Source organism: Sebastes fasciatus, chromosome 10 (genome assembly GCF_043250625.1).
Source record: "Sebastes fasciatus isolate fSebFas1 chromosome 10, fSebFas1.pri, whole genome shotgun sequence".
Lineage (NCBI taxonomy): Eukaryota > Metazoa > Chordata > Actinopteri > Perciformes > Sebastidae > Sebastes > Sebastes fasciatus.
In genome coordinates this window covers 27,210,416-27,233,071 of record NC_133804.1, presented here as the reverse complement: position 1 = coordinate 27,233,071, position 22,656 = coordinate 27,210,416, and the positions used below count along the sequence as shown (strand labels likewise).

Here is a 22,656-nt window from a genome sequence, read left to right as displayed (position 1 = left end):
AGAAAAGTCAGGTTCAAAGGAGGGATGTAGAGTAAGAGTCTAAATATCAAATACATATTTACCCTGTAGATTCTCTGCAGCATATGGATATAAATCTGTCATCATTTAATTCCATTTTTTTCTAAGCTGTGCAATTTCTATCCTAGCCCTGTAAACCGCAACACACACAACACAAATTTGGATTTTTATTTTCATAAATAACTGTATTTATTATAATATAAACAACTGGTCTGGTCTGGGTGTTGTTTGCGTTTCTGTCTAATGACTTTAACCCTTTTCAGTGCGTTTTCAGTTAATGAAAGTTACTTGTAACATTTTAGTGTCCTAAAAATCTCAGCATTCCTCTTGTGTCGCTTCTGGTTCCAAAAAAAACTAAATGGCGACAGCCAAAAAGCTGGACTCGAGGCTTCAATGACTGCATCCACTTCTTACATACAGTCTACAGTGCGGAGTCACACCACTCATCAATGTTGCATTTGATCCAGGCAGTCAAATTAGATCGAGCAAGAGTCTACTACTTTACCACTTCCTTCCAGTTTGATGCCGGTACATGTGGTAGGAACAGTGGGACAATGGCAAAACCTATATTGGTATTAAATTACGATGAACTATATAAGTCAAGGTAAATTTATTTATATAATCCATCTGCTTGAATCCATTTTTTCCCCCCGTTGATCACACTTGATCGGCCGGTTGCACACGCACCTCGCTCCACAGGCGCACCACGCTGTTTTGCCCGACGCGCTTTGCCAAGGAAGCGGCAGCTCCTGTTGCGACGCATCTCTGTCTGATCCAACATAATGCTCTTTAGTTTCAATATGTATGCTCTACATCAAGTAATAAATCTATATCTGTGGTAAGCCTGTTAGCAATATGAAACCAAACCGATCAATTTGAAATGATATAACATGCAGGTTTATGTCTGCTGAGGCAATTCAATTAAGTGAGGCCCTCCATCTGTTATTGTTTAAATGTGAGATGGCCTCTATCTTTAAGGCTTGTCATCAGTCTGTCACTAGCCACAGAGAATGCATAATGGCACCAGTAAAGCTCTTTATTAGTCCATGGTGAACAATGAGCCGTGTCAGCTGATAGAGCTGATGGAGGAAGACTTGCCTTCTCATTCCCAAACAGTGGAATCCAAAGAAGTGACAATCAATAGAAATGCTTCATTTGGTTTATGTGTACCGCTGAACACACCATGGTGGGAATATATTGTTTTTCACTCCCTGTTGTGTTAGCACATTTCCACCCACAAAAGTGCCACTCATTGTCTCCACAGGCTTGTTATGTAGGCCAGGTCCAAGCTATTAGAAAACAAACTATATACATATGGATTGATTTGCATATTCCACATTATGTATGCAACCATTTCCCATCCAATTCTTCAGACAATTAGAAGATTAATACAAAAGTCAAATGACAGGCATGTTCGTATGTGTCACATTTCAGTACCCGAGCCTGGAGGTTCTTCAGAGCTTTAATTGCAGTGTGTCAAAGACAAGCACGGCAATGACAGATGTTACACTGATGTTTGTTTTTCTGCCATCAGCTTATTTTAACAAATGACACAACTGCAAAGTGAGGTTCTTATCAGTGTCAGGCAATGTCATGCCACATCCAATCTCAAAAAACACCTTGCACTCTCTGTCACTCATCTCGCCATCAAAGCGCCTACAGTACATGGCTGAAACATCTGACCATGGAAAAAACAGAAACATAGTGTTCTCGGCAAAAAAGAAAAATAGGACGAGGGCAAGAGACTGGGGAGGAAAATGTGAAAAATGTAATGAAAGACGAAAGATAATTAAATCTGTCTATCTGTTAGCCATCCATTGAGAGCTCATTTACACAGACAGTCCCTGCAGAATTCAATCCAAAATGTATAGACATGTCTAACGGTTAATACTGAAGACTATATTTTCTCTAGGACACATGTATATGTCTGATTCTGTGTGTCACATGTACAACCTAAAACCCATAATCTCCTTGTTGTTCACGGTGGCAGGTTGTACCCATGGTTATTTTAGAAATCACTGTGTGCGTGTGCTGTCTGTCTATATTGAGATTATTCCAGCATCAACATGTGAAAGATAATCAAACCTCCATTTATGAACTTTGAAGAGATCAATCTCTTGACTGTTCCGCTTGTTAAGGCATGGGAAAGGTCAGAGAATATGTCTGAAGCAATTATCCCTGGGGGAAGGGAAGATATTGTGCCACTCGCTGCTTTTTGAGAGGTGCCTTTGCAATCCGGCGGCCTAAGAAACCTCATTCTGTATGCGTGCAATGCATCAAATAAAGCTGGAGGTATTTTTTGTTATAACTTATTTATTTCCTAAGTGACTTTGTGGGGCTACAATATTTACAAGCCACTATGTTACATCATGTGTTGATCTTTCAAATTGTTCGCTACAGTGCTCGAGGCATTGCTCAAATTTGGCTAAATCGGTGCGAACAGGTAAGTTAATAATCAAGGCCAGAAATTTAAATGGGTTCCTGCTCAAAGAGGAACACTGTGGCTCCAGCACAAAAGATAACATGCAATTTTTCCAATGGCAAAACTAACCACTTGATGATAAGAAGTGACCTTTAAGAAAGCTGATATGCTTCTAGTCGTTTAAGGGCTATTATCTCGCTTACAGAAAAAAATAGTAGGTGAGGTAACCATTGAAAGCCACTGCCTACAACCACTTCCACTGCTATGCTATGACAGTAAATGAAAGCAAAACATTATGCTGCTATCTCTTTACTGCTCTCCTCTTGCTCAAATGACTGCTCCGGGATCAGTGCGGTGCCTGAGCGGAAGGGAGCTGAAAAAGGTCACGACTGGGGACTGAGAGACTGGTGCGAGCCAAAGACGCTACATTTCTCCATTCAGCGGTCTGCTCAGAGATTGTGTTACAAGGGTACATTACTGTCTCCCAGAGCTACCCTGGTCTCAGCATGGCTTTATGTCCCCACGTCTGGATGAAAATGGCTTTTTTTTTGTTACAAAACAGTAAGGATATACCAGCTTTGTCTCCAAGAACACAGAACAAAGCCTCACATAAATATGATCTACCAGGAATGTGGTAGTTTTATAAACTATACAACTGTCTGGAGTTTATGGCTTGTTCTGTCTATAATGGAGACATACATATACTGAGAGGCAGGTGTAAGCAGGAAACACTGACGTCTGCAGTGCACAGTCATCTCATGGCTGCAGATTCCAGTCCAAGGCAAAAACTACCTCTGTGTTGTGTAATGAATTAGCTTGCATTAAATAAACCACTAAAATTACTTTTTCTGTCAACAGACTAGTGGAGACTCAGTAACTATCTGTGCACTGCAAGTACATTATGTGGATGGCTCGTATTTACAAATATGCTTAGTCAGACCAAAAGTAAAAGAACCAGTGTGTAACATTTAGGCTGATCTATTGGCTGAAATGGAATATTATATTAATAAGTATGTTTTCTTTAGTGTATAATCACCTGAAAATAAGAATTGTTGTGTTTCCGTTACCTTAGAATGAGCTGTTTATATCTACATAGGCAGCGGGTCGTCTTCACGGAGTCCGTCATGTCGCTCCGCCACAACGGACAAACCAACACTGGCTCTAGATAGGGACATTCACGTTTTCATGTTTATGCGTCGGCCACCGCATTCTCCTTGTTACATTGAAGAAGTTTCAGTTGGTTGCAAACTGCCACCTCCCCGCTAGATGCCGGCAGTCACTGCACCTTTTACAAGCTCAGAAGCAAAAACTAAACAATAAAGTAGTCCAATCAACCCACTGTCTTCCCAAAAAGGTATAATCCATGTGTGCATTTTCTTGTGCAGGAACCTTAGAACAAATATATTTACTTTAGATAACCACAGTTCAGGATTTTCAAGTAAGACGAAGTCATATGTCCACCAACATCAATGAATGATTAGCTGGTTTCCCCAATAGCAATAACACATCCATTCACTATAGACAGGTCTATTGAAAAACCTGTGCTCACGCATCTATCTACTATTTGCTCTTATTATTTTACATACAGTATAACTCCAGTGTGACTATATAAACACTGCTGGAAATCCTAATTAAAACATTTTTCTCTCTATTGGATGTCAATAGGATATGATCTCTCAACTAATGCCACCTACATAAGTTACGCAACAAACATTTCTTTAATGTAACAAACAGTTATTTCAACCCTACCTACAATCTTTTCCTAAACCTAACCAAGTAAACCTAATTAATCCAACTTAAAATATTGTATATTTTGCTAATGATGCTATTGTTTTTATTGTTTATATTGTGTGTGTCTAACTTTTCCATTTGTAATGATTTGTATGTCGTTTTTATCACATATATACGTTTTTGTGTGTTTTGCTAATGTTGCACGTTGCTGTTTTAATCATATGTACAGCACCTTCGAAGGATGTTTTGTGATATTGGGCTATAATAAACTTTGACCTGACTCAAGTAGTTTTGTTACCCAAATTTAACCAAATAGTTCAAACATATGTTGCTGAACATTCGTAGGAGACACACAATATCATACGAACCGATGTATGAGGACTTGTCAATGACCATCAGCACAGTATTGCAGCAATGCACTTAATATTGAGATGCCCTCAAACTGCTGACAAGTACCTTAATAAGAAAACTACATACAGAAAGGTCCATAGTCCATATGTCAAAATAAAAGTGGCATAATAAAACATGGTGAAAATAAATCGCAATAATGATTGCAAACATATGTAACAGATAACAAGCTCTCGCATCACAAGGAACAATGAGAGATTATTGGCCGATGCACACGAAACCCACATGGAACTGACAGCCTCAGGTCACATTTCTGTATACAAATAGAGATGCTGCCAAGTCGAACACTCTATAAATGTAAATATTTTATTGATAAGCAGACATTACAGTAAGTGACTAATGTTTTGGTTTAAACAAAATCAATGTGTTCAACAGTAATAGAGCAGACACATAGATACACCTCTAATGAAGTCTGTACACCCACTGCTTCTCTTTACAATAAATACAACTTGGAGATGGCAGGGGGGAGAAAAAAAAAGATGCTCCCGTCTAATTTCCCTTCTTGGCCACAGTGGTATTATTCAACAGCAAGTGGTGTTGTAAGGTTAATGTTGATTTAATAAGCAATTAATTATAAGCTTCTGTCTCACAATACAAGAGTGAACCATAATAAAAGATTAAAATCATATTCCATTGCACTTAACAGAGATGAGATGCCGAAGTACGCAGAGACTAGGTAGTGGGAAGGGGAGTTTATTTGTTCACTGCATTGCCAGAAGTCAGGCAGCTGGTTAATTGGCTCAGCATTCTCCTAAGCACTAAGTGCACTAATGATGTCAGTCTGGATCTCTACAAAGGTAGCCTACATGTGAGCGCTGACAAATCAGAATCACTTAACCAGTGCAATAAACGTACAGTTCAGCAGTGCGTCTTCGTGGCACCCGTGTTACAACTTACAGAACAAGCACTGAACTAACATGGCACAAAGACAACAGGACCGCATGCTGTGCAAATGAACAACAAAAAGGATACTACAGACAGCATACATGAAAAGTCAAGTCGAGTGAAACTGTGACTACAAAGCACAAAGTATGCGGCTTTGTGTTGCGAAAGGGGTCAACTATTTAGGACATGGATTCCCACAAAGTTCATGCCCTGCTCATGGATTATACATTGTTTTGCTACTTGTTAAAGCTGCAAGCAAACCAATTGTGCACTGACAGCATAAGAGTCTCATTTATTATCCATAGAAAGATTACAACAATGCATGTCAGAGACGGCTCACCCACTCGTCACCGATTCCCCATGAGATTCTACAAATGCGGCTAGCATGCTTGCTTCACTTGGCCCGATGCATCACTATTTTCATATCTGACAATAGACAGACGGGGTCACACTGAGTCCACCACCACACTGCTTTCAGGAACATTTACTCCACAGTGAGTCCTGGACAGAAAGTACAGGGACATTTTGTGACCAGGTAAACAATGATACTTGAATATGCTTTGGATCTGATGTTAAATTGTGATACAGACATGCTAAAAATGCAGTTTCTGCTTGTATTATCCTTTCTATCTCTCGGTCTGTATCATTGTATCCTAACTAGGATGAGTTTAGGTAACAACATGAATCGGACCACCAAGATCTGATTACAATTCGAGCAACATTTGCACTACAATGTTGGACTAAAACAATTGTGTTTAGTTGAACCGAATTTATGAACCAAATAAAGAAACTTTTTGGGAAAACTTAAAGGTACCCCGTTGAGTTTTTGAACACTAGTAGTGCTACGGTGCAATGTTGTGACGAGTGCCACAACCCCCTTTATTGTATCACGTACACGCACCAGGATGCACGATGACGCACGAGGACGCTCATGCATGTGGGCCATGCAATTTAACATCCCGCTGTTGGTTTCATGCTATTATGGTGATTGGCAGATGTTCGCGCTAATTCGCCAACAAACATGGCAGTGCGTCAACAAAGGCAATGACGAGCAAGCAAACATGCCTGTACACAATGCAAGATGTGAAATATCTAAAAAAATTGGCTTTGAAAATGAGGAAGGAAATGCATTTGGCCTGTTTGTTAGAACTCAAGGATACAAGCTGGGGCTGTCAATCGATGTCAAGTTGTCAAGTATTTAATACTCTGATTAACATGGGAGTGGGCAAATATGCTTGCTTTATACAAATGTATGTATATATTTATTATGAGAAATCAATTAACAACACAAAACAATGACAAATATTGTCCAGAAACCCTCACAGGTACTGCATTTAGCATAAAACAATATGCTCCAATCATAACATGGCAAATTCAAGCCCAGCAGGCAACAACAGCTGTCAGTGTGTCATTGTTCTGACTTGACTATGACTTGCCCCAAACTGCATGTGATTACCATAAAGTGGGCATGTCTGTAAAGGGGAGACTCGTAGGTACCCATAGAACCCATTTTCATTCACATATCTTGAGGTCAGAGGTCAAGGGACCCCTTTGAAAATGGCCATGACAGTTTGGTGCGTTATTTAGCCTCCTTCGTGACAAGCTAGTGTGACATGGTTCCTTAGGTTTTTTTAGTTTCATATAATGCCAGTATCTTCACTTTAGCTTTAAAACTGAGCCCGCTACAACTTAAAAATCGCAAGTTGCATTAATGCATTAAAGAAATTAGTGGCGTTAAAACAAATCTGCATTAACGCGTTATTGCATTAACTTTGACAGCCTTTATACAAACACATTTTTGTTTACAAAAACTTCACAGGGCACCTTTAATAGATGCCATGTGTAGTTCAAATAGGAAAATACTTTTATTACAGTTTGGTGACGCACATTTGTTGACCCAATAAGAGTACTGTCTAGACCTGCTCTATATGAAAAAGTGCCCTGAGATTACTTTCGGCGCTATATAAATACAATTTAATTCAATTGAATTAATTATGTCCTGGTATTCTAAACATGATCAATGACTTTCCACATTACAACCAATACATTATACTAGATGTAGAGAACAAAGCATTATCAATGAAATAGATGAAACACTGCCAAATATCACAACTGGTTACAACCTACTTTTATCCACCAGCCCATTTACTGTATCTTTTATGCTCTTATACTCTATAGATCGAAAATAACTAACCCATTACAACAAGAAAAACCCCAAGGCATACTGAAAGTACAGGTCTATCCCTGCTTGTCACTAAGTCTGGAGACACCTGGTCAACATTAGAGAGTGGCTACTCAATTAGGTACTCAAGAAAACCACACGCTTTACACAGCAAGAGTCTAAGGTCCCGACATACGGCTCCCCTTTCAATGCAGGAGCAAACACACAGCAGATAAATCACACAAGATCAGATGACCTACCTCTCTCCCCCGTTAGTCTGACCTTGCTACTAACAGCTACTCCTGTTTGACGACTACGAGTGTAGCGCTGCGCTAACTCTGCTACCACTCTCGGGAGTTGCAGCTACCACTTTGCCCTGTCTTGCTCCTTAAACCTGAGCTTTCCCTAAATTGCTAAATAACCGTCCTTGGAAATGGAGTGTGTTATAATTTAAACCAAAACGGGAACAAATTTGTACAAACCCATGAACTAATCCAACGTGCCATGTATCTTATTACGCTGCTCCTGAGGATTGAGGAGATTTTTTTTTTTTTTCCATACAGCACATTAAGAGAGAATCAATTTGTCAGCGAGCAACAGAGAGGGGAGGGGGGTGTCATGGAGCATGGCGAGGGATTGGGGGGTGGAGAGTTGCACTCTGGGTATCAGGTGTCTACTGCACTTTTCTAGGGGAGATGGTAATGCCAGCGTGTGGGGCCTGCGTGCAAATTAAATGGAGAGACAGAAAAATGCATTATTGATCAGGGTGATGCCAAAGTGTCTCGCTCACAGCACGGGATCAGGTTTAGGTACAGGGTAATTAATCCACAGGCCTGAATAAAAGCAGAGGAACTGATCTCCTTCCACGTCTCTCTCTGCCTCTCTCTTTGTTCACATGTCTACTTCGTTCAACAACGAGAAAAAATAGGTCGCTAGCTTGTAGGCAAAACCGGTGCAAGGCACCACTGGGATAGCTGGCACACAGAACATGCTGTTTCCTACATATAAACACTCACAGACAGATACACACACACACACACACACACACACACACACACACACACACACACATACACACAGAAATAGAAAGGGAGATGAGAGACAGAGAAAGAGAGACACAAAGAGCACCTGGGCATTAATTTTTTCTGCCAAGCTGAGCAGAGCAGGTGTCTGTTTGAGTCTTTCTTCATCATGTGCTGTAATTACACACTGCAACATGCTAATGCCATCATCATATGCACTGCATGTATGTAAATGGCAAACAAACATGTCACAGTCATGTTTTAAGAATCATTTTACATCACCTCACCCACCCACAAAATATTGTATTGCTCTCAGAAGACGACAAACAAGAGTTGTCAGATATATACAGCTGCTATAATCAATATTTTTATATTACTTTGATGAAATGACTATGTGTATATGACTATGTGTAAATGACTATGTGTATATGAAAGGGGTTGCTCGTAGGGATGGGCATTTCAAGCAGAAATACTATTCAATAATCACTGTGAGCTATTCGATCATTCATTCAAACATCGCCCTTTTCTTTAGTTATCTTATATCTATATCTCCTTGGCTGTTTTACTGCCTCTACATTTTTTCTGCATCAGGGAACTTTTAAAAATGTTTCGATACAAACAAGAACAGCATGCAGCCATCGGCAGAGAAGACTGGAACCTGATCCAACAGGAGCCTCAGAGAAGTCATGTTCAACATCGACACAATGAACAGATGGGATAAGTTACCTGCAGACCCAATGGAACATATCGGTGTTAGGCTTGCTGCAGTAGTCGGTGTTAAACGGTGTTCGGGCATACACCGATTACATCACTCGCCCACTTTTTTTTGTAGAAATAAAACCCATTTAGTTAATTTTCACGAATCAGCACCGTGTTATCAATACACAGTTGGAGTACGGAAGCTACAAACTGAAAGTGAAACTGTTTGCTCCGTAAGGCATCTCACGAGAGAGAGAGAGAGAGTGTGACAGACAAGACGATGGCGGAGGATTTGGTGTCAAAGCGAAAAGCAAAGCGCCTATTTGGCAATACTTCGGAATTAAAGCCAGTGCAATAAGGCGACCACAGCGTTATTGAGGCAATTGCGGTGCAGAGGACGGAAACACTTGACCGGAGAAGTCAGACACACAGTCATCCAATGTTAAAGATCAAAGAAAGCACTCTACAGATATTGACCATCATCATTTCTTGTAAAATGCCCGGTGTAATCGCTAACACTGTGACATCCCTAAGTTGTGGGCAAGGTTGTGAGGTCCTTCTTGTTCTGTGTTTAGTACAGTTGTCCCTTGAAGCTTGACGTTCAGGCACAAAGTTACGGCGAGTCCCAAGGGACAACATTACCAACCACAAAATAACACAGAACTGACACCATTAACTTTGATTTATAAACATCTATTACACAGATTTCACCCAGTGGCGAGAAAACACAACTGTGTACACAACAAAACACACAAACTCACTGCTAGTTTTGACCATAGAGAGGAAATTCTGCACACACATTGTGAGGAACCTCCATAAAGTGAGGTTAAACAGTGGCACGAGGGCACAGTCTCACAGTGATTCTGGGTGCAGCGAGTTTTGTTTTGAAAGTCATAAAAGGCAACAGAGTGTGTAATTTCTTTACACTCCAATCCAAAAGCAAATTTGTACGAGAAAAAAAAGGATGCAAAGCAGATTCCACACATAGTCAAAGGTCTGAATTAATAGGAAGAAACTAAAGATTTATTTTAAGGCCTAAATGGTAAATACAACCTTACTTTATATTGCTGACACACATTTTAGTTTTTATATTTTACATTTTTTATATTTCTATTCATTCTGTGGCTGGCTGCTGAGCGACTGACCTTTAAATGTGAATACAGCCTTCTCACCTGCTGCCCTCAATAGAGTAAGGTGAACCATATAGCTTTGTACATTTGTGTTTGTATTTCTTTGAAACAAATATTTGAATTAAATTAACTTATGCTTGATGTAATGTGGCTTGCACTTGCTACTTGCAGCTACTGGATGGCGATAGTCTACGAGTCAAAGACAATAGTCCATTTCGAACAGTGTTTTGACATAATTTATGTAATATACACATATCTTTATACCAAAAACACATATTACAGTAGTCCTCCCATGTAAAACGGTGTTGTTTAAATGCATATATATTGTTGTAAGTAACCAGTAATAGCATAAAAAGGAGGGATATTTATTTACCTTTTTTGCAATTCAGTAACTATAGAAAAGTTTTGTTCAGCTTTGTCACTCGTGGAATTATAGAACGTCTATTTATGCCAGTTGGACATTTAGATGCAGCATTTGACTGCAAGTTTGAGTGTGAACAGATAAAAATAGATCAACCGGTGTCATCGGGGAAGACAGATCATCATTAAAGTAATAGGTTGCGCGTAAATAGAAGGTTTAACACACTCAACATCTCGACATCTGCCGCGATAATGGCCTCACTTGTGAAAATGGAAAAACACAATTATTCCTTCTTTATCTCCAAAACAATTGACTAGGGAAGCAATTCTGAATACCTATCGTCACAGTGATTTGGCATTTCAATTATTCTGAAGCAAAATGAGCTGAAACAAATAAACAGAAAGTAGAAAAAAGAGACCCATTGTCTGAATTTCCTGTCAGAGAGGAACACCTGTATTCGCACTGACTTAAATGGCAACACTGAGTGATGTCTGTATGTGATTTCAAGGCCTTCTAAATACAGCACTGCTTCGGTGCTCTGATTGCTGGAATAAATGTGTCGTTATTTTCCCTGTAGGTGCTGATATGGAGAAATGTATGGCAGATGGTCATCTTAATATGCTTCGGGGTTATAATGTGCATAAGATAATTTCCATTAGCTAGTTTCCTCCTCATCCACCCATCATTACAATATGTGTGGGCTGCCGCTCTGTATCTCTGAATGCTCCGCACCCACATCCAGCGTCTCTGCCAAACACATTCTTCTGTTAAGTCTCTAGTGATTTTAAAAAGACAGACACTTTCTTGTGTATTACAGCCATAGTCATGCGCACAAAAAAATATGTGCTGATCTAATGGGCCCTATTAACATAATCTCTCTGAAGCCTCCGCTCACACACACTGAGACACACACAAATCACTCTAACCCGTCAACCACAGATACCACCTATATTTTTTTTCCCATCCATCCATCTTTCAGTGTGTCATCCAATTAAAGCTTTTTGGCCATGATGAAATGAACCAATTAAGCGGAGCACTTCTGCTTGGGCAGAGATGCATCTCTTAATGGGTGAGAGTCGCTCACAAGAATACCATGTCCGCATCGCCTCTCCACCTCATTATCATGCAGCTATTAGCCATCACTCATATCAACTAGGGCTCACACTTACACCCAGCAACCGGGCGTTCATCCATGTGCTTCGGTGAATCATAATGCACTCATACTTGAGTAACTGGAACACAACAGGAAACAATCCTCTACTTTCTGCAGATAAGTCCCTCCATAGTTAAAATTAGACAGTATGGGTTCAAGTGCATAAAAGACCATACTTGACCCTGGGCATAAAAAAGCAAAAAGCATATGGAAGGCAGCACTGAATCTGGTGATTCTACAGTGAGTAATGTGTTTTTATGCCCCCTATACATTATAAGACATTTAGGTTGACAGCCTCACATTTAACAACAATCCCTCTTGAGTTTTTATTCCTGCAGATGAGGATTCTTCTGGGTATCACGCAGCCTCATGCATTATAAGACTCTAAAGATATCAACGTTGCTCAGGTAGAATATTTACGATGCTTCAGGGGTTGATTTTGTTCTACCTGCCAGGATGACAAAGAGTCTGTATTAAGGCAGTATGAAGACACACATAATGATTGCTGTGGCGGAAGAAAGCAGTGATTGTGATTTTACTCCAGTCTAAAACTTTGAAGTCATCTAATATAAAGTTAGCATCAAAGGTAGCCTGAAAAGTTACATAATGTCAAAATTAGGGCTGTCAAGGTTAACGTGATAATGTTTAAATTAACGTAAATTTGTTTTAATGGCACTAATTTCTTTAACGTATTGATGCAACTTGCTTGATTTTAAGGTTGTAGTGGGCTTGGTTTTAAATCGAGAGTTGAGATACTGGCATCTTATGAGACTAGAAAAACCTACAGTAATGAATCCATTGGTACCAACCATGTCATACTAGCCTTATCACGAATAAGGTTGAATAACGCTTCAAACTGTCATGGCCAAAAGGGGTCCCATTGACCTCTGATCTCAAGATGTGTGAATGAAAATGGGTTCTATGGGTACCCACGAGTCTCCCCTTTACAGACATGCCCACTTTATGATAATCACATGCAGTTTGGGGCAAGTCATAGTCAAGTCAGCACACTGACACACTGACAGCTGTTGTTGCCTGTTGGGCTGCAGTTTGCAATGTTATTATTTTGTCATGCTAAATGCAGTACCTGTGAGGGTTTCTGGATAATATTGTTCATTGTTTTGTGTTGGTAATTGATTTTCAATAATATATATAAACATAAATTTGCATAAAGCAAGCATATTTGCCCCCTCCCATGATGATAAGTGTATTAAATACTTGACAAATCTCCCTGTAAGGTGCATTTTGAACAGATCATTTGTGATTAATCGCAATTAAATATTTTAATCGATCGACAGCCCTACTCAAAATGTAAATGAATACTGAGGGAAACCTGAGACTCATTATTGAATAGGAGACGTATAATGCAAAGCTCTTACAGTGCATTTACTGCAACATAATGAGAGGGAATGAAACTTAATGGGTGAGGAAAATTTAGCTGTGCATTAGATTGCTAATAATTTGGCACCAAGATGATGTTCAGCTCAATCAGCTCCGGCCAAGTCAGCTGATATGCATGAATAGAACATGTTTTCTGTTGTAAGCTGAAACTCAGAAAGAAAAAAGAAAGAAGGGACAGAGAGGGACACTTGCTCTCATGCTCCCACCCTCCCATTTCTTCCTGATTCACAATGCCTACTCTGATTTCCACCTCTGCTACTGATCACTTTGAAAATCCTCCCTTTCTTCTTTGTTGGAATAAAAAAGAAAAAAAAAACTTTCCTCGTGTCCTTATCAGTTTTTAAGCAGTTCTTGATCATTATCCTTGTGATACATGAATGTGTCTTTACATCTATTGTCACACAACGTGTCATGGTTTTATCTTTACACTTCACACAGCGGTCTGTTTGTGATATTGGTAATCAAGGGAGGTTGTTGCACTTAGAACAATAGTGTCTGAGTGGCAAATGTGCTCTATCTAAGATAATACTAATAAATGGAGTCCTGCTTGTGATAACACTGTTATGCAGGTGCCAGGTGCCATGAGCAAACTCCTAGTGACTGCTAATTTCAACAATTACAGTCACATTAGAAGATGAAGCTGAAATCGCAGCATATAGTGTGTTGCCTTCGCATCTCCATTTAGTCACATCTCTTTAATATTTAAACACGGTGCATTCTAAAACTCATACTGCAACTATTTACATTTGTTTAATCACCGCCTTGACCGCAGAAGCACTACATTATCCATCATTTGCACGGTATGCATGATCGCCCTATTAATATTCTATTGCAGAGGGTTGAATCATGGACTTAAGATTCAGAATGCGCCGCAAACACATTTTTCTGCAGATGAAAAATAAATCATGCATTTTTTTTTCTTGTTTTCGCGGCTACCGTAGCCTCTGACAATGTGGGAAAGAAGACATGAAGGGAGACATGGGTATCCGAGGAGAGATTGCCTCTCCACTCCCCTTTCATTGATTCCTCACTTTTTCAAAAAAAAAAGGTGTCAACGCTGATCTGAAGCATACATTCTGACTTCGTCTCACTCTTTCATCATATGAATTATATCCTGCTAATTAAAATGAAAACACTTTGTTCCCCAGAGATACATCCTCCTCCACATTTATGATTAACATCTATGGTTTCATGTAGTTCACAGCTGGAGTAAAAATACCTCCACTTGTCCCCATACTCTTTCATACTGTAAAAGCTTCTTCCCTTTTTTTTCTCCTCACAAAATAAATAGTCACCCGGCAGATGGCAGGTTGGAGGCAGACACTTTACATGACGACGTGCTCATCAATCCATCAGGCTCATTTCAATGTTAATAGGCAAAGTATCACTTAATTTGTCTCTGATGAAGACGTGGTACTTAAAGCGCTGACATTGTGTTCTCATTATATCAACCCAGAGCCATGGGCTTAGGTCACAAAATAATGAAAATATTACAGCAAATGTGGTCTTTATTTTTTGGCATTAAATCATTTTGGAGGGGCATATTCTTTTAAATCAAAACACAAAAGTCAAAAGCCAGGATGTAAACCTATAGCTTTCCCACATGAGGAGTCCATCATGCTTTGAGAGGATGAATAAGTCCCTGTAGAACAAGAGGGATGTCTTTTTTATGTTGCTCTTCCTGAAGTTTCTTTTTTTCCGCCCCGTTGGAGGGTTTGTCTTTATCTGAACAGAGACTGAAGGATAGAGGGTGACGTATATTGTATTTATAGAAAATACCTGCAACTATATCATGTTCCAGTTTTATAGCAAACCATGTAGAGCTGTAACATTTAATCAATTAGATGTCAACTATCAAATAAATGGCCAACTATTTTGACAATTGGTTTGAGTAATTTTTTAAGAAAAGAATTGTCTGATTGCAGCTTCTTAAATGTGAATATTTTTTGGTTTCTTTACTCCTCTATGACAGTAAACTGAATATCTCTGAGTTGTGGACAACATTTTTTATTTGAGGACGTCATCTTGGGCTTCCGGAACACTGAAAAACATTTTGCGATTAACTAATCGATTAATGGAGGAAATAATTGACAGATTGAAAATGATTAGTTGCAGCTCTAAAATCAAGAATAAATGTGAATCAGAACACTGTGTAGAAATTAGGCTGTGTTCATTTTTTCCTCACATATTCCATCCGAACAGTAGACTTTCAGTTCCTGTTAATGTCAAAGGAGCTGAGACAGTAACTTGACCTTTCCAAGATCATGCTGACTCAGATGTCTAAGTGCAGAGATTTCTAATAAGGAAACTAAAGTGTTGAAAGAAAGGAAATTAACAAATAGAAATAGACAGACTCTCGTAGTTTCTCGGGCTTCAACTGCATGTGTGAGGCCTGTGTGTGTTTAAAGAAAAAACACATGTTCAAGGGTCATGGAAAACTATACATACATTAATCTTGATATTATTTTCACTTTCACAAGACACGGCTGGTATTCAAATGTGAGCACATAGACAAAAGTAATCGCAGAACACATCAGCGGTGTTGTTAAATGTCTTATTACTGTGTCAAACCAGGAGAGGCATTTGACAAAATAGGCTTTTGTTGGACCTCTAACCTCGACAAGAAATGCATGAAAAGGAAAAGGGGAGACATGTTGCATAATGTCATTTCCAGATTCGTGACACATGCATACATACTGCTTTAAATGAACAGTGCGCATTGACTATTCATACATTGAAAATAGCGTCTGACCTTGAAACATTCACCGCACCAGTCGTCCATTTAAAAATATATTCTCACTTTCACCTATGACTTTGACATTTCACTTGAGCACTGCTGCCATAACTATGTGTTACATTTATAGAAAATATACTGGAAGCTCAATGCATATTCATACTATATTCATATTTAAGTGTCCTTAAGGAATGAATCAATTTCTTTTTTCTTGTTTACTACGGTGCCGTATATAGCACTTCATGAATAGAAAAGCTATGATTGTTTTTCTGAAGCATTCAATTATAATACCAAAACAGGGTAATTAAAATTGCTTCCTTTTGCTCCAAGACACAAATGTATGCATTTTCACCAGACGAGTCAGCGCGCACGGTCTCTCAGACGCAGCACACCTGGTGCCGGTCATGATTCAGTCTTTCGCTCAAGGGCGTTTCACAAGAGACGGCTATATCTTGGATCAAACCTGTGACATTCCAATCAGGAGATGGTTCTGCTAAGCACCGAGCCATACGTAGCTGCTGCCCCTGTGTGATTAATCAAAAATATTTGACACATACAGGTTATTCAATTACCTCTCATGCCAGCGAGCAGGGGAAGTTTCCAAGACCCCTAGGGCAAGAGAAGTTCTTGCTTCAAGGATTCAAAAGCAACCAGCAGTGCAGTTAAATAGGCCAGCACAACAGCTGGCTTTCCTCAGCAGAGATTTGAATAAATATTTGATGATGGTATAGTATCTGGGAAGACACACACACACACATGCTTTGGCAGTATTGCATGGTTTTGCCATCACAATAGCTATTGTGTGAAGCAAACAAAGATCCATACACATTAGCACGTATCTTGGTAGAGCCGGTGAGGCGCTTGTAAACGCCTTTGAATGGGGAGCGGGACGTCTGCTCCTAAAGCATACGCCAGTGCATCTGGGCTCTAACATCTGGACACGTTTCAGTTGGAAATGGGCAACAAACGTTAAATGTTTTCACCTGAATTAACAAAGTGATGCATTTAGTGGTCGGATAAGCAGAAGGTGGCAACTGTGTTCTGCGTGTTGGCTGGGAAACGGCTTCGGAGATCTGAGACTGGTGCAAGACAAAAGTGGCATATGGTCTTTGATGGGTGTTCCCATTTAAAGAAAACTTACAGCGCAAACTTTTGTAACATGGTTGACCTCTAGTACATCAACCCCTAATTCACAACTAGTTATGCAGGATCCCCAATGTCTTGCATCAGTGAGAGCTCTGTTGGTTTCTTTCTAGTAAGTCTGTTGTCTAATGGGTGGGCTGCTACATTATTGGTAATTTACCTGGCTATGTATCTTACGAATGTGTGTAAATTCAACACTTTGTAACACTTTTCAATGCATGCCATTAATCTTGATTGCTGAAATATTATTTCATCTCCATTAATTTATTTGAAGAAATTGAAATGTGTTTGTTTCTCAGACATCTAAATGAGCAAAGAGTAACCTGGCAGCACACTGATTATGACGGACCATTTTTGTTTTGTGCTGCATTACAATCGTTGCTATGGTAAAATCAATTTCAATCATCTCATTAATATACCAGCCTGGTTGCAGTAAATGGCGTATGAATGACATTGTAATTCGCAAGTCATTTTGTGTGCAATAAGAGCGTTCTTGCTTTTGGCGTGTCATTTGTACGCCATGTAGTCTGTATTGTGTAAACGCATCCGGGTAAATATGCTACGCTCAGAGCTAGTGACGTAAAAGAAAAGGTGAGAAACACGGCTTATGGTGGAGAGGTCCAACAAACACAGAACTTTCAACCACTTCACCAGTGTTCATGTCCATAAGTGTTGTTGAGTTATTTTTCAGTTATGTTCGTTTAGTGACGTTTGTGACGTGTTTTTTACGTACTTGTGTTACGTTGTTTCTGTACATGTTTTACATAGTTTACGTACTTATTTTAAGCCCAACCATTTAACCTAAACTAAGCAAGGTGGTTTTGGTGCCTAAACCTAACTGCGGCCATTACTATTGTTTTGTTGTGTGGTGTACAAATGACATGCGAAAAGTCTAAAATGCATTCTCATGACACGCAAAATGTCCTTGTGATGTTGTGCTATTTATACACCTTCCCATGAGATCAGATTGAATATACAGTGAGTTTGACTTAGTTTCAAACCAAATTTGTAAAACAAATAAATAAACAAACAAATATGGATCTTATTAAGGTGACAAAAGTGGTAATCATCAACTTCTTGAAGTTAAGAATATCATGTTGGCATGATGAGTATCCATATTGCATCAAAGTACTCACCCTGCTGCGCATATCAGTAAAAACAAGATGGACCAGTGCATGCCGTCATCTGTCCATTGCAGTGTAAGATTCAAAATCTATGATAATTTTCACAGAAGAAGAAGAAGAAGAAAAAAACAGCAGATTCCCCACTAATCTTCCCATAGTTGCCTCATCTTTATAACTTGAGGCTTTCTCCTGAGTTTAAATAATATTGCTTATTAAATCGCCCCACCGCAGTGCAACACGTATCAAGAATACTTAAGCAGTCTAACAGCAAAACAAATGTTCAGGCAGCACCAACAGATTAAGATCTTAAAGTAATTAGTTGTTTAACTTGAAACCTACTGCTTGTTTGTATTTAAATTAGTACGGATAATATATATACTGTAGTATGTGCAGTGTAATAGGAGCCAAGTTATCTCTAACTCTCCCATGCCGGTAGCAGGAATTCATGTCCTCTTGTAATGATGGATGCAATTGACTGCGAACTGCCTCCATTGCCATTTAATGGTTTGTAATCAGAGATGTCGAGCCGCAAGTTTATCATCTGCAACAGTGAGGGAGCACCTCACCTGTTGTATTTCCCTCTCATTACTCATGCAAATATACATAATGATTACAAATGAATAGTGACACAATGCCTCCCAGTTAATTGGATGTTGAAGTGGAAACCATTATGGCCTATTTTTTCTTGCTCCTTTTTTAAAGGGGGTCCGCTGTGAAGAATGGGCATGCAGGGTGGGTGCCAAAGTTGTTATGTCTATATCCACAATTCATTGAAAAACAGCCCGACGGCTGGTGGTTGGCTGTTGTTTCACACACTAGGAAGCCAAACGAGTTGTTATGGATGTGCTCACTGCTTGTTTTTCTTTGAGGTGAGGTCACAAGCCCTGATTGTTCCAGACCTCCTGCTTGGCACCACATGAGGTCCCGTTTACAGAGTGCTAGAAGGAAAATAAAAAAAACTACATCTAAGCTGAATCCATCCTCCCTCAAACAACATACTCCAAACTGGTTTAAGCTGGTTTAAGCTCAATTACAGTTCTCCAGATCCATAATTATATGAGCGACTTTTGAAATGGCAGATAAATGAACACAGTTCTTTTCCTTTTTGACAAATACAAACCATTTAACGCTACATAAGTGGTGAGATCTGCTATCCACCAGGTGCTGCTGTAATAACTGATAGAATCATGTACCTGAAGCCCAGGTATCGCTATCTGTACTGGGACTGAAAAAGTCGGATCGGTGCATGCCTAATCTAAAATGCTGAAAGTGGAAAATTTTAACATCAGCTACTGAATCATAATGCCTCAGAGAATAGTCCCAGCAGCCATTAATCTAGATGTTACAATGGTAACAATTGGTACAATGGTGCAATTGACCCTTTCTCCTCAGATAGTTGTATTAATAATGTAAATAGATAATTGACAGAGCCATGTATGAAAAATACAGATGAGTAGTATCTCCAAAGAAAATGAGAAACCAGTCTAGTAGATTTGTTTTAGGGTACTGAGAATTGGAAAAAAGGTTGAAAGACAAAACGTATACATATTCAAATGAAACTGCTTTGACTATTTTTACACCTGTACCTGTCCCTTTGACTTCAACACAGTAAACATGAGGAGACATAATCCTTTAATCTACACAACAGCCTGAATTCACTGGCGAGAGTTTTCTTTTTTTCCTCAAATGACCACGATGTTTTGTGCTGCACTACGTTTTACTGAATATGGATTTTAAATCAGACCTCAGTTATATGGACACAGAGCTGCTAGAAAGAGAAAAAAAATCAAAGGGATCCATCACTGACCCCAATTTTCCAGGGCTACTTCATAATTCAGTTTGATCTGAATACATTTTTTCTTGCCTTTCACGGCAAACCCCACTGATTTGCCACAGAATCACAGTCAGTACTAATGAGAAGTGGAAGACTGAAACGCCTTCAGAGTCCTTTCCACACAATATAAAGGATAGTTTTTTTGCAGGCTATTTCTTCACGCTAATGTGTCTTTAAATGTGAGATGCACACAGGAAAAAAAAAAGCAATTTTGCCTCAAATTAGATGACAACTTTCACGAAACTTCAGCATCTGAAGTTGAATGAAAGTCTGTTAAAATGCTTCATGAATTCTTCATGAGGAAATGCAGAGGTTAGCAACAGGACTGGAGCAGTATTTGGGTAAGCTCCCGATGTATGGACGGACTGTTTCACCTTTTGTTATTTACTGTATGAATTAACTCATGAATCATTCACAAAGCATCTATGAAGGAGCAGAACCAACACATAAATAAATGATCATGCCAGGCCTTTGGGCGATCTAGCAAATTGTGATTTTTTTTGCCCTCTTTTTCACAAAATCATGAAACTGCTGGGCTATGCCTACTTGAATCCTTGAGACAGACAGACACACAAATTGGTGCATGCTGTTTCTCTCGCTCTGTCTCAGTGCATTTTGCCAAGAGTGAGTTGGATGCTAAAGGTGTGCAGAAATGATCATTACTATCTAGCGAGTTCTGCCTGCAATGCCATGGCAACGGAAGGCAAATGTGACCATGAGATGTGTTCCAGTAGCTGCCAAACTCAAAAGCACAGCCCTTCAAGGACTTGGAGTAAACAGACACATTTGCCCAATGGAGTGGAGCTGATAGGTGTTCCATGTTCAGGGTTTATAACTCATTTCAATGCACTTCCACATTTCCCCCCCCCCCGCTTTTTGGCAACTCAATGTCATTGTACAATCCCTAGTTTGGGTGAAATGCTATTTTGTAGAGTTATGTGAGCTAAAAATTCCCATCTGACTGGTAATTGAGGAAGAACTTTCTCTAAGACACAGCAAGACGGATGGAGGACATACATTTTTTTAACAGACTGTGGCCTATGAGAGTGAATGGATTTTACTGACGGACTGTATTGGAATACAAATGCATTCAGGGCTATCATCATCACTAAAACCAACCCAGTAACTTTCCCTTAAGTGGTTCCTTTTCAAAAAAAAAAAGAGCCTAGCAGTGTCTCTGGCCGACATTAGGGTGCACACAGACATGCAGCCACTAAGAGACAAGGAGCAGCGGGATATCAGTTATTTTTTATGGAAACCAGCTACACAAGGAGAAACTAAGATCAGAGGTACAAAGATGCAAAGTGGCAACAAGCTGTGCAAAAACTGGCAAAGAAAAGTGCAACCTATATAAAAATAGCACTTATGTTTATTCCCACAGAGAACACAAATGAACAACAGAATACAGCTACCAAATTGCCCAGTTGATGCTGAATATGCTGAATTACAGAATATTTGAAATATTTTCTGAGGGAGATGTTTGGATATTTAAATTATGCAAATATTTTAAAGGGGACATATCATCATCAACTTAATTGTTCAGTGCTTGTTCTCATACATTTGGGTATCTGGAGTGCTTTCCAACACATAAAATGTGAAATATGACAACCCAGTCAGTTTTTTTGTAGATCAGAAAAAACATGTGATTCAACAAGCCAATCAGATTTGGCTCCCCTTCCTATGTCACATGCAGGCTCATTAGAATATATCTACCAGCTTGAGAACTACCTTTGCAAAGGTGCACCATATTTTTCTCGCAAGCCAATCAGAGCAGACTCTGCTTTTTGGGAGGGGGTCTGAAAGGTATATTCAGACAGACTGTTTGAGAAAAATATATATTTTTTTTTAACATTACAACATGTAAACATGTTCTCTTAGAAACCCAAAATACAAGTATGAACTTGAAAATAAGCATGATAAGGCCCCTTTAATATTAGGATCACTATGCTAATAGTAAATATTAACGCACCATGCCTCAAACTGTACATAAGCACATTTTTATGCTTGCTTTTGAAAATATATTCATCGTATTGTATTTCACTTCTCTTTAAGTTATACTAGGGGTGTAACGGTACATGAAATTCACAGTTCGGTATGTACTTCGGTTTTGGGTCACAGTTCGGTACGTTTTCGGTACAACAGGGAAAACAAAGAAAAATGCAGTCTGCAGTTGCTCATTGTTCATGATTCTTACTTTAACAGTTAAGACACTCAAATACTGACATATTGTCAATAATAAATGAATAACAAAAGTAAGTAACAGAAATGTCTGTAATGTAAATGTAACCCAGCTTTCCCCCGGGATCAATAAAGTATTTCTGATTATGATTATTATTAGTTTGGGGTGTGTGAGTAGTAGACATAAACAACTACTTGGGTCACAGGGCGTACCGAAAGGATGTCGCGGACCAAACCAAACATCCTTTACCG

General features: G+C 39.3%; 1 protein-coding gene across 4 annotated transcripts in view; it reads right to left on the bottom strand.

Annotated features, from left to right (window-relative positions):
• Positions 1-22,656, bottom strand: part of lingo2 (leucine rich repeat and Ig domain containing 2) — a 247,894-nt gene that overhangs the window by 114,757 nt on the left and 110,481 nt on the right. The gene's annotated exons all lie outside the window — the stretch shown is intronic.